Source organism: Canis lupus, chromosome 30 (assembly GCF_003254725.2).
Source record: "Canis lupus dingo isolate Sandy chromosome 30, ASM325472v2, whole genome shotgun sequence".
NCBI lineage: Eukaryota > Metazoa > Chordata > Mammalia > Carnivora > Canidae > Canis > Canis lupus.
Genome location: NC_064272.1, coordinates 32,713,063 through 32,726,090, shown reverse-complemented (window position 1 = coordinate 32,726,090; position 13,028 = coordinate 32,713,063).

Genomic DNA, 13,028 nt, shown 5'->3' with positions numbered 1-13,028 from the left:
AGGGAGCAGGGGCAGGAGGGCGGGAACTGGGGTAGGGGTGGCGGAAGGGAGAACAGAGAGGGTGGGGGTGGAGAGAGAAGGCAAGTGAGGAGGCCGGGTCTGGAGATCTCTGCTTGCTCTCTGTCCAGGGTGTCCTGGTGGCGGGTGGTGGGTGGGGGGACAGCCAGTGCTGCTCCGTGGGGGCTTCTCCTCCTAGATTCTGGGGTCCTCACTTACCGTTAGACCGGGAGCTGCTGGGAGCTCCTCATCTTCCACCTTTACCCACCAGTTTATGACCTGCAATCAGCCTCTTTTTCCGTTTGGGGGGAAAGAGAATCTGAGTATTCCCAGGAAAGCTCATTAACTCTGCAGCAGACCCTTGGCTACCTAACCAACAGACAGACACACGCACGTGCCCACCTGCACACTCACTTACACCCTCTAGACCTGCCAAGCCCCAAATGGCAGGCATCCATTCCGTGTTGTACGGCGCGGACACAGAGTGTTTCCACCATCGCAGAAAGTTCTACCTCCCAGCGCAGCTCTAGGTTCTCCCCAGAACCCTGCTCTTGCTTAGGCACCCACCTTCCCGTGTGTTTTGGAAGGTGACAGCCAAGGGTGGGTGTTGATTAGCCTGAGCCAATCTCTGCAATCCCCTATTCCTTGTCAGTGGCGGGCTTAGTCCTGGCCTGTGATGCAGCTTTGGCCAATGAGACACAAGGGGAATTCTGCTTGGGGAGGAGGGGTAGATTCTGGAACATCTTCCACACTAATAGGCTTCTTCCATGAGCTCCATCCTTCCTATGTGAATCCCCTGGAAATGCCACATCTGTCCTGCCACGTGCTGGCTGTGTCACTAAGCCTGAACTCACCCGCTCTTGGGGGCGCTGGACTGCTGGTTGTATGATGCCAGATATTTTCCTCATGTTTTAGTTATGAATTGTTACTTGCAGCCAAACGCATCCTAACACACACAACAGTTCTGTGGGGGTTTTTGTTTGTTTTTTTTTGTTTTTGTTTTTGTTTACAATTTATTTATTTTAGAGGGAGAGAGAAAGAGAGTACACAAGTGGGTGGGACAGGGAGAAGGAGAGAGAATCTCAAGCAGACTCCCTGCTGAGTGTGGAGACCTACTTGGGGCTCAATCTCATGACCCTGAGCTGAAACCAAGCGTTGGATGCTTAACCAACTTTGCCACCCAGGCACAACTCCACATGTTGGTTTTAAATGAAATAATTTATGAGCCAGCTACTCTCTGCAAACGGAGCCAGTGAACTGATGCAGGTACAAGACGGGTATTTACGTGGGGAGGCAGACATTTGGCTTCTGGCAGGTAGAAGAATATTGAATTTAGAGTCAGCAGAGCTAAGGTCAGACCTAAAACTCCTACTAACTCACTAACCTTGGGCAACTCAAAGACCAGCTGAGTGTTAGTATTCCCATCTGTGAAACGGGGAGAATGACAGAGCCCTCATAGAAAAGGCATGGGATCAAAAAAAAAAAAAAAGAGAAAAGGCATGGGATCTATGGCAGTTATAATAGTTACACCTGATACTAATAATCCTTTTCCTTTGTACAGATGATAAGTGATTCTGGTTGTCTGATCTATAAAACCCTATTTTTTAAAACAATTTTATTTATTTATTCATGAGAGGCACAGAGAGAGAGAGAGAGGCAGAGACACAAGCAGGCTCCATGCAGGGAGCCCGACGCAGGACTCGATCCCGGGTCTCCAGGATCATGCCCTGGGCTGAAGGTAGGTGTTAAACTGCTGAGCCACCCAGGCAGCCCTATAAAACCCTACTGAGATAGATGTTACTGCCTCCATTTTAGAGAAGAGGATCCTGAGTCCAGCATATCTTAAGCTTTGCCCAAGGCCACAGCCGTCCAGGGACAGAGCTGGGATTTCCACCTGCCATCCAGCCCCGGCGCCGTCTTCTCTGACCTGGGAGGGGCTGATGGCATCCACTCACCCTTTTGTGTGATTTAGCTTCACACTGTCCAAGTGGTGGCCACAGTTGAAATGCAGGCCTGTGGTTGGGGAAGGGACTGGAACTTGAGCGGCCTGGAGAGCTGGTCCCACCTACAGCAGGCAGGCAGGTGAGCAGCCCAGGGGTTATGCCATGGTGAGGGTGCACCCGCTACTGCTTTAGAGCCCTTCACACTGGGCAGTGTTCTGGCGGAGGCCTCAGGAGACCCAGGTTCAATTCCCAACTCCGCCCTTTCTAGCTGTGTGATCCGGGCAAGTCCCTTAACCAATGTGGGCCTCAGTTTCCCCACCTGTAAAATGGAAACAATAATCCTCACCCTTATCATGTTGAACCGTAAAGCATTAGAAGTCTAAGGGATTGCTTTAAGGGTGAAAAGAACATCAAGAAGAAAAACCCAGATACGTTGTCAGACAAAGCACAAGACCCCTCGTATGGTGGGGTCTGGGTCCTGCTCTGGGGTCACTGGGGACTTGTCCCAGCACCAGGAGAAACAGCAGTTTGCCTGGAAAATGCTGACAAAAAGCCAAAGCACGCAGGAGGGCAGCTTGTTAAAAAACCAACCTGGTGAGGCCGGGGGGCCATTAATGAGGTGTGATCCCCAAAGTGCAAGACCTGAGTGGGTTCTGCAGAAAGCTTGCTGGCTTTGATCCCCCTTCTCTCATAAAATGTTATTTCTGCTCTTGGCTCCTCAAATTCCTAGACGGACGAATCAGTCTGGGCTGCCCGTGGAATTTGAAAAGAATAAGTTTTCAAAAAACCACACTTGGGAACAATGGTTACCAGAAGTGTCTGGGTCTCAGAGGGAAAACAAACACCCCGTCCCGGCTTCCAAGTGTTTCCCAAAACACCCTTGTACCTAATGCCTTCTGCTGTCGCCTCCACCTACCAGGAGGCATGCCGGTTAATGAGGAGTAGCTTACCCCATGCTTCTGAGGCATGACAATAAAATGCAACCAGACACAGCAGCTGGGGCCCAGCAGATTGCCCCACACCCCTCCCCTAGGGAGCCAGCTTCTCCCCCCTCCCCTGGGGGGGGCTCACTTTCTGCACCACTATTTCCCCAGGGGCAGGGGCACAGAGGGCAGGGCCCGCTATGGGGGAGGAAGTGTAGCAGTCATCTTGTCATCTTGTCTTTTACCTGCATTTAAATTGCTTAATTGAAATTTGAATTCCAACAGAAGCAATACATACATGTGCTTAGTTTCACGACGTCACAGAGTCCCATCAAATTTATAACAAACATCAGTTATCCTGATTTTGGAAATGAGGCAACAGCCATTTGCAATACTTTCTGGAGTGCATTTGCCTTCCTATTTCTATATAACAAACTTGTAATTCCGATTCTTGATTTTTTTTTTTTTTTAATGTTGGCCATTAACTGTCAAAGAGGACAGCTCGGCTCTCTTAGTCCTGCCTCTCAGCGCTAACGACCTACGCGCACACGTGTGTGCACACACCTACAGACACACACGGACACATATGCACATGCACCAGGTGCACAAGCACACACATGTACCAGGCACGCACACAGAGGCACACACATTTCCTAAACACACATTTCCCAACATAATTGTATCACAATTTTTACCTAAGTCGCCTAAGTCTCTGTTCAGTACTGATAGGATTATGACTGTATAAATAACACACACTTGTGGACCACAATTACGTTTCTTTGGAACAGCTTTTGTCTTTTTCAGAAGTCAATAATTGCTTTTCCCCTTTCATTTGTTTGCTTCCCATGAACCTATAAGTGACTCAGCCCCTAACCTTCTAAACTGGGAACATTCCTGCTGCACGCTCAACGGACCTCCTAAGCTGAGCCTTGTCCTGGGCCATCCCCTTCGGGCCCGTGTGCCTCTGCTCCCGTCTGAACTCTGGGATTGCTGAGCCTGTGTACATCTGTCACCCGGCCTATAACAAGGACAGGGTGGGTACACCGGTTTGGGGACAATTGCCGTGGTCTGTGGACTCTACCCTGGTGGGAGCAGAGCGTGTGGGCCAACCAGAGAGTGGCCGACAGCAGTGTGCTGTGCAGGAGAAACACAGGTGTCGGCTGGAGAGCGAGGAGGGCATAATGAGTGAGCATTGTGTCAGGCTGGCTGGGGGGACGTCCCCAGGGCTGGGGACGGGGAGTAGCAGGCACGTCTCCTGACCAGGGAAATCAGAGAGGGCTTCCCAGTGGAAGTGACATGGGAGCTGGGCCTCGGGCGATTAATAAGATTTCAATATGATGGGGAGTGGGAAATCCAAACATCATTTGGGGCAAAGGAAATAGTATAAGAATGGGAGCAGAGACCTGCAAGTGAATTGTAAGGAGTGGCTGGCTGCACGTTGCCAGAGCTTGTGACATGTGGAAAGGGTGTGCTGGGGATGAGCTCGCCTGGATATGGAGGGTGGGGGGGAGGAGTGCATATGTGGGGGCCAAGGAGCGTGCACAAGTGGTGGTCACATGCAGGTCTAGTTTATTCCATTCTAACGGCTTTGTGTGCTCTGGCAAGGAATGTGCACTTTATATCCTTTGCTGAAACAGAGCCACGGAGTATCAGAGTTTCGAGCAAGAGTGTCCTGCTGTGAGGACAGGGCGAGCAATCAGAACCTGGAGGGATGATCACAGCCAGGGGCCGGAGAAGAGACTCCTACTCTATTAAACAAGTGTATCGTTATTTTCCTGAAGTCTGTCTTATTTGCCGGAGAACCTAGACGGGCCCATGCCCTAAACCTAGACAGGTGAATGCACTAGTGGGTTTTTGGTGAATATTTGACAAATGAATGAATCCCTAGGCCCACAGCTCAGCCATTGCCCCAGGAAATGGACCTCAGCTCCCCCTCCCCACAAACCTGCCAGCTTCCAGCCCTTCCCCAGACAACTTGGGGTCTCCCACTGTCTGTTGCCACCACCCCCGTCCCCAGGCCCTGTCTATCCCCTTTGCTGGCATCATCCCCTTGTGAGTGCAGGCTTTCCCAGAAACCTGGAAAGGAGACTGTTCCAAATCCATTCTCTATCGTGTCTGCAAAGATTCCTGAGGAGAGGGAGCCCGAAAGCCCAGCCTTGGTCTCAGAGTGGGAAAGAACTAGATGCAGAAAAGAAAAAAAAAACTAAAGATCTTTTCGATCCTTCCACAAAGCAAAAGTAAACACAAATAAACGTCTCCACAGGTTGCCCTATGCCTGGCAGGTACCCCAATGTTCTGTTGTTGCTAATAGCAACTGTGAAATGCCCCCTGGGGTCATGAAGGGGACCGTCCTTGCCTCCAGCTGCTCAGGCCGCCAGGGGACCCTTCCTCCTTCTCTTCCCAACCCCGGGTTGGCAGCAGAGCCCTAGGAATGACGCCTGGGTCAGGATCGGTGCTCCTGGCCACTTTGGGAAGGTCCCCACTGGCTCTGAGCTCTTTGCATACTCCAGCAGCTGCCCTGGGGACACGGGCTGTGAGGTCACCTCTGGCAAAGGCTCTCCCTCTGCATCCTTCTTGTCTTGAGTCAAAGCAACACATGATTTGGCCTCCAGGGAAAAGGAGTGAAGAGCAGTGAAAACAACCTGAAGGACTTGAGGGGAAGAGGTCAAGCCACAGGGCTGCCTGATGGGGTTGCATGACCCACATGGGGACAGACGACATCTCTGCTCACTGCAATTTACTGGTTCTGCGTGACCTCGGAGAGGTTATAAATCTCTTGGAGTCTGTTTTCTCATCTGTACAATGAGAATCATAGATCCTAACTCTTGGGTGGTCATGAGGGTTAAAGTGGACAGTACGGTCCACAAACTGTGTTTTTACCGGGGAGGTGAAAATAGAGGGGACGCGATCAGAAATGTGTATAAGGCTTTGAAACTGCCTGACGTCCACGCACGTGATCAGTGGACTGGCCTCCCTGCGTAGCGTGTCGACCAAAATATTGATCTTCAGTGGACTGGACGTATATTTTTAAAACCAAAACCAAAAACCTGGTCCTTTGCTACCAGTAGCTTGCGAAGCACCGCTGTACAGGATCTGGCTCCCCAGGACACGCCGTCACCATCCGAGCGGGGTGGTACTCAGAGTGGACTGGTGTTCGGGGGCTTCCCTTGCTCTCAACTGCCCGAGGTCGGTGGATGCAACCCACCCTCCTATCTCGGGGCTCCTCCAGGCCTGGCACTGGGCCTGGGGCTGATTCATCACCTCTGACTCGTGCCTCCAGCTCAGCTCTCATATCCGGCCAGTTGTCAAGCCACCAGCAGAGCTCAGGTCTTTATGACGCTAAGCTACTGTGGCCTTCCCCATTCAACTCCATCCTCCACAGTGCTTGCAGAGGGAGTTGTTTTTATTTATTTATTAATTTTTTAAGACTTCATTTATTTATTCATGAAAGACACAGAGAGAGACACACACACACAGGCAGAAGGAGAGGCAGTCTCCCCATGGGGAGCCTGATGCGGGACTTGATCCCAGGACCCTGGGATCATGCCCTGAGCCAAAGGCAGATAGATGCTCAACCACTGAGCCACGCAGGTGCCCTTCAATTTATTTAAATAAGCTTTTTATCTGAGAATAGTTTCAGACTTGCAGAAAGGTTGCAAAGGTTGCATACAGAATTTTCTTATGCTCTCAACCAGCTCCCTCTATTGCTAACATCCTAGGAGATATTCATCACAACCAATGTTTGCGACGGCACATTACTATTACTTACTATTATTGGCACGTTACTTACTAGTCACTAAAGTCCACACCTGTCTGGATGTCATTGGTTGTTCATTGATGTCCTTTTTCTGTTCCAGGTGCCTCTCTATGCTATGCCGCCTCATTACATTTAGGAATGGGATACTCTTAGCCACCTCTGGTCTGCATCAGTTTCTCAGCAGATAGAGTATTTGAAAATGAACTTCATGGGATCTGGCCGTGCAATGACCTCCCCATTGCCAGATTCCATGACCTTCCATGGCTTGGCCCACTCTAGTCACCCTCTTCTTCCACTGTTGTATTCTCCAACCATCCTAACACCAACCAGCAGACAGCTCTGGGTGTGGCGAGGCAGTCAGAATCCGAGGGCCTGGGGTCCAGAAGAGCCCATGGTGTAATTCGCAGCCCCAAGGGCAGGAGAAGACCACATCCTAGCACAATCGTCAGGCAGAGTGGCCTGGCAATTCTCCAGGGCTTTATTGTTCTCTTTCCTTCTTAATCTATGAAAATCCTTCTTATCCTTCAAGAAAGAGCTGGAATAAAATCTCAACCTTTCTGATCACCCGCACAAGGCTCCTCCCATGGCTCACTGCTGATGCATCTGTTTAGCACTGATTCTGTTTAATTTCTATATCTTTCTCCCATCACACATAAATCCCAACAACCAGGGGGTTTGTAGTGTAGGTTAAACAGGAAGAGCCGACCCAGCTATGTTACATTAGACCAATGTCTTAGTTTCTCTGTGACTCAATCCCCTTATTTTTAAAATGAAGCCCCAAATTTATGTTCACAGAATTGTGGTAAGTGCTTAAGTAAGCAATATACGCAGAGCAGGTCACGTAGTAAATGCTCAATAAATTATATTAACGTCTTTAATATTACCTTTGTACTGCCCCCCCCCAAGTCCCCTTCCCCCTAGAGGCTGGCACATAAAAGGCATTCAAGAATGGAATTTTATGTAAAAGCCCTATCACTCTGCCAAAGTTTTTAGCATTTACAAAGAGGACTCACCAAAAGCAAAACAAAACAAAACAAAACACAATGCTGAACCCAATGGAATAAATCACGAACGGTGGAATTCCAGGCACTAGCAGAAGAGGTATTTGGGGAAAGACATTTCCTGTCTGTGCTTCTGGAGTCACACCCGTCTGACTGTGAACCCTGGCCATGGAGCCCTGGAGTCCGGCACCCCTAGCCTTCCTCACCAACCCCACAAGGACGCCACGGGGGCTCATTCCCATGCTAGTCACGTGAGTCTTGTCTCCGAGGCAAGATCACCCATAAGTCAGCTCCGGGGACTGACACACAGGCCTCGATCGGGCAAGCAGAGCTTCCAACCACGTAGACATTTATCATCAGATGCCAACCGTCATGGGGCCCTTAGACAACATCTCAGAGGACAGATGAGGAGCCCGAGACCTAAGGATGGAAAGCACTTGCCCACTGTGGGTCATCAGTCATTCATTCATTTGATCATTCATTCATTCAATAACCATTTGGGGAACATTTTCTCTAAAGCAGATCCCATGCTGTTGGAGACAAAATGATGAATGTATTTCCACAGTTGAGAGAAAAAAAGCAATTAGCTGAGGCTCAGTGGCATAGAAGCAATCCGTAGAATGCCTTCTGGGCAGCTGTATCCCCCACGCTGGAGACACGGTGGCTTGGTTTGCCATGGAAAGCTTGTGAATAGCTCCAGCTAATCTATATGGAGCCTCAATCCCCCATGGGGTGCCGTTCCTTCCAGTTCAAGATTTGTCTTCAAATCAGCCTCTGATCCTGCTATTCTCTCCTTATCATTCCCAATCCATTCCTTCCCCTTGCCTGTGCCCTGTGCCAGTTTTATTTACCACTTGAACCCTAGCACCTAGAATAGTCCCCAGCACATGGGAGGTGCTGATAAATGAATGAAGATGCTATGTAAACTTGAAGGCCCAATATAGACCCCAGGACTAGTAGTGTTGTGGTTGGGAAGGTTGTATGTGGTTGGCTTCAGTCACTGTAGCTACTGGGGTCTTCTTGGGTTTAAACCCCAACCCAGTTTCTGGCTATACAACCACCTGGTTGGCTTTGGACAAGTCAGTTCCCCTCTGTGGGCCTGTTTCCTCCTTCACTTCATAAGATCAAATGAGACAGCCTCTCATAAGACACCAGTTCTCTGTGTGCCCACCACACAAAGGATAATCTATTAAAACTGCGTGGTTATGTTTGTTTTTCACTGTTCAGTTTGTCCTCACATAGTAGGCAGCTGGGTGTTAGGGAAGGAGAATAGAGACAGGAAATAGACACTAACAAGGCTCTCTGAAAATTCACTATTGCCATCAGCCACTGAGATCTTGGGACTGTTTGTTACTAAAGCATTACCCAGTCCCTCCTGACTAACACAGGGCCCCTTTGGGAACCTGTTGAAAGCTGGGACCGCAGGAAAATTGCACATTCACGTTAAATTAAGAACCTTTCAACTTTAATGTTGTAAAATTTCACCTGTGTCTCTAAGATCCTCAGTGCCCCACAGCCTCCTCTTCTCAGCCTTGGAAGTGGGGCCATGTGGGTGTGATCATGATGCTGGTTGGGAGCTGTAATGTGGCAGAGGAGGAGGAACACCGTCACCAAGGAGCAAGGCCTAGGACTGTGCATGTGAGTCAGGAGCTGGGGAGAGGACTTGAACCCAAGTGTGGTGCTGTTGGGATGCTTTCTTGAGTCTGAGCTTGTTTTCCAGAGCTTTCATGAGCTTGTTGTTTGGATGCTTTCTGCTGCCAGCTACTTTATAGCCCCTCCTAGTGTGACGGCATTTTATGTTCAAAGGGCTGCAGAAGGAAGGGGCTTGTTGGTATTGTGAGCAAACACTGCATAAACAATCAACTCAGGCTGTCCCAGAGCATGTGACCAATGGCCAGGAGGGCGGGGAGGGGGTGCTCTGAGGTCCACAGAAGTCTCACTTAAGGGGCATCTCTATAGGTGGGAGCAGGGAGTCAATGCCAAGGCCACATGCCCAGGACAGAGGGTCCCAATCACTGATGGCACTGAAAACAGGAGAAGCTTCAGCACCCGCAAGGAGTCCACACTCTCAGCCTGAGTCACACTTGGAGCCTCTCCTGGGTCACACATACCCCTCTGGCTGAAAAGGCCAAGCTTCGGGGCCAATTGATGAGTTCAGAAGGCTGCCCGGGGATGTCTCTGGCCACTCAAGGGCGTGCACTTGAGAGTGGCTGGTGTGGGCTGAAAGAAGGACCCTAGCCTGGGGATCAGGACTCTTGGTTCAAATCCTGGCCTCGCCATCAGCCTCCTAAGGGTGACAAGGCTAGGTCACTGCTCTCTGGGTGTCTCGCTGTCTGGGTGCCACTAGTGTTCTCTCCAGCTTTGAAGGCAGGGGTCTCATTCACGGGCCTTTCTGCTAGCTCAGGGTCAAGGCTGGCTTCCCAGGAGCTGGCAAGTGCCCAACTGGTGGAGCTCGACCACTTCCTCCTGTCGGATGCTCACAGCTCAGTCACTGGGCAGGGGCCACAGGAAGCTGGCGTTCACCCCAATATCTCCCTGCTGGTTGTTACTATTCAGTGTAGGAAGAGGAGGCCATTCTCCTGCCTTCGCATCAGTTACCAAAGACCTGGGGTCTGGAGTTAGAGCCTTAAGCCCGGGAGGATACAGAGCCTCCTATAACATGCGAATGCCCCCGGGCAGAGAGAACTCCTGAAGCCTATCAGTTGTGCACACCTTAGTGTGAGCCGACCAATAGCCCCTTTCCAAGAGCCAGGTGGCAGGAGCCGGATTTGGATAAAAGAGAAGGAAACTCGGGGGCCTAGAAGACAGGAACCCATGTGTGTGGGAGCGTGGTACCAACAAGCTAACAGCGAACACAGTGCCAGGCACTGTTCTGAACAATCAGTACAGATCCAGACACTGATTGACCCGTTTAATTCTGACAATAGCTCTATGGCGCAGGTGTTATCACCACCATCTTACAAATGAGGAAACTGAGGCACAGAAAGGTCCCATGAGCTAGCCTTTGCCCTCCAGATCCACCCTCCACCTTTCTCTCTGCTGCTCTGCGCCCCGAGAAGTTCATCTACAGTGGGACAAGCCCTCTGCAAGAGCCCCTGGGGCACACCGTCACCCCTGCACACACCTCCGGGAGTCGCCCCTTCTGCAAGCTCTGCTCAGTTGGATCCTGTGAGGGGCCATCTGTTCCCGGCGGCTCAAGATCACCCTTCTAGTAAGGAGCACAGGCTGCAGGCTATAGGCTCCTCTCAGCAACAAAGGCCGCAGCACCTACGGGTCTGCAGAATGGAACCCTGCAGGCCCAGGGGTCCTTGTGCGGGTAAATCAGGCCTGCCAGGGGCGCTGGGCTCCGCGCGATGCTCTTCCCAAGTGCGATTCGCGGAGACTGCGGATCCAGGACGTGGCTGCCACTCCTCTATTGCTCAGCCCTGACAGGCCGAAATGCCAGCCACCACCTCCCGGCGAACTGAACTCTCCGGGCCAGCCACCCGAGGCTGCGTGCATCAATCCTTGGAAGTGATAAAGCACCTGCTTCGTCGAGAAGGTGGTGCAGACCTGGTGGGGAGGAAGCTTGGCTGGGAGTCGGGGACGGGGTTCTGTAGAAGTCATCTGGCCCACTGCCTGCATCCGGCACCCTTCCCCGAGCCAGCCCCAGACTGTGGTCACCCATCTGACGCTCCAAGCCGGAGACCACCTCCAGAAGCCTCCAGGGCCAGCCCAGGTGAGCCCATACACAGCACTCCCTTCCTCCTCCAGCTTCCCAGTGTGGATGGATTTTCCCTGCAAGTTCGACCCCATCTTCCGAATGGGAGGCCTGGGGTTCCGGGCTGTCTCTATAGTGTGTGGACAAGACGCTACGCCCCTGAAACATAGGGAAGTGGTCTAAGCACCAGGGGGACAGCCACAGCGACCTTGCAGTGCCTGCCACATGGCAGCACCGCGGGCCGCATGGACCAGGCCTTCGCACCATGCAGCCCAGCCTCTTTATTGGCAGAGGGGAAACTGAGGCACACGACTTGCACCAGCTCTCCTGGCTCCCAGCCCACCGGTCTTTCTCCAGCACCCGGCTGCCAGAGGAGGCATTCAGCTCTAGGCTTCCACTGCAGAGAGCCAAACGTGAGGTTGGCAGGACGGGTCGGAGCTCCGCGTCCTCACCACCACCCACATTCCAAGGCTCCTCTGTCGGAAGCTTTCTTTGGAACCTAAAAGCTGGTAATTGGGAGAAGTTGAAGTGACTCATGTACCAAATGCTGTTTTTGTTTTTCCATTTTCTTAAAAATCTCAGCTATTGGCTATTTTTATTTCAGGGCCAGATTCGATTTCATCGTTTTCCTTCTCCTTTCCTAGGATTCTTTGCCCCCTGCTCATAGGAACACCGAGGGGGCCCCCTCCCAAGCTGTCATGAAGATGCCTGCTGGACAGCCAGGGGGGTGATGGAGAGGCTCGCGGGCCACCGCAGCGGCCACAGCCAGAGCTCTGAACTTCCACACCCCACGCCTCACTCTCTGGCCAGCCCAGGACGCCTGCCTCATCTGCCCCATGCTATTCCTGTCCTCAACTGACCCCTCAGTCCCCAACACTGGGTCTTTTGGGGACCCAGACCTGCAGCTCCCCACTCAGGCCCTGTCCTACTGCCCCTCTGGCCCAGCCTCCCCTAGCCTCACTGCCTCAGCCTCATCATAGACCCGGGGCGGGGAGTCTAACCTCCCCAGGGCTACCAAAGCCCTCTTAATATTTTAGTTCTTATTTAATAAAGGTACCACACACACATTATTTTAGAAGGTAGCGCTAAACCTCAAAAGGCTGTCACCCTCTGCCTCTACCCTTGGTTGCTCTCCCTAGGGCATCAACTTTGTGTTCTCTTAGCTCTTTCTTCTGGTTTTGACTTTCCGGTTTTTAAAAAGAAATAGATGTGCATTTATCCTACAATTTCTTGAGCTGTTTGTTTTCAGCAGAATCTGTTGGCCTCCTGCCGCAGCAGTTGGGGATTTAACACTTTCACCTGCAACTCTTCCACCTTCGTGTTCCCATATTTCCTTCTTAAAAAAAAATATTTTATTTATTTATTCATGAGAGACACAGAGAGATAAAGAGGCAGAGACACACAGGCAGAGGGAGAAGCAGGCTCCATGCAGGGAGCCTGACGCAGGACTGGATCCAAGGACCCCAGCATCACGACCTGAGCCGAAGGCAGATGCTCAACCACTGAGCCACCCAGCCGTCCCTGTTCAACAGCACAGTTTTTTGTTAAACCAGCAGGCAGTGTTCACATTATGACACCTCTGTAGAAACTGCTCCTGACGGGTCAGGTAGTGACTGTGTTTACTTCCTTTGGCATACTGGCATATTTCTATTTTGCTGGAGTTTGTCCCTTAGACCCAGGCCTCAGGGTGCTTGCCCTGGGCTCCAC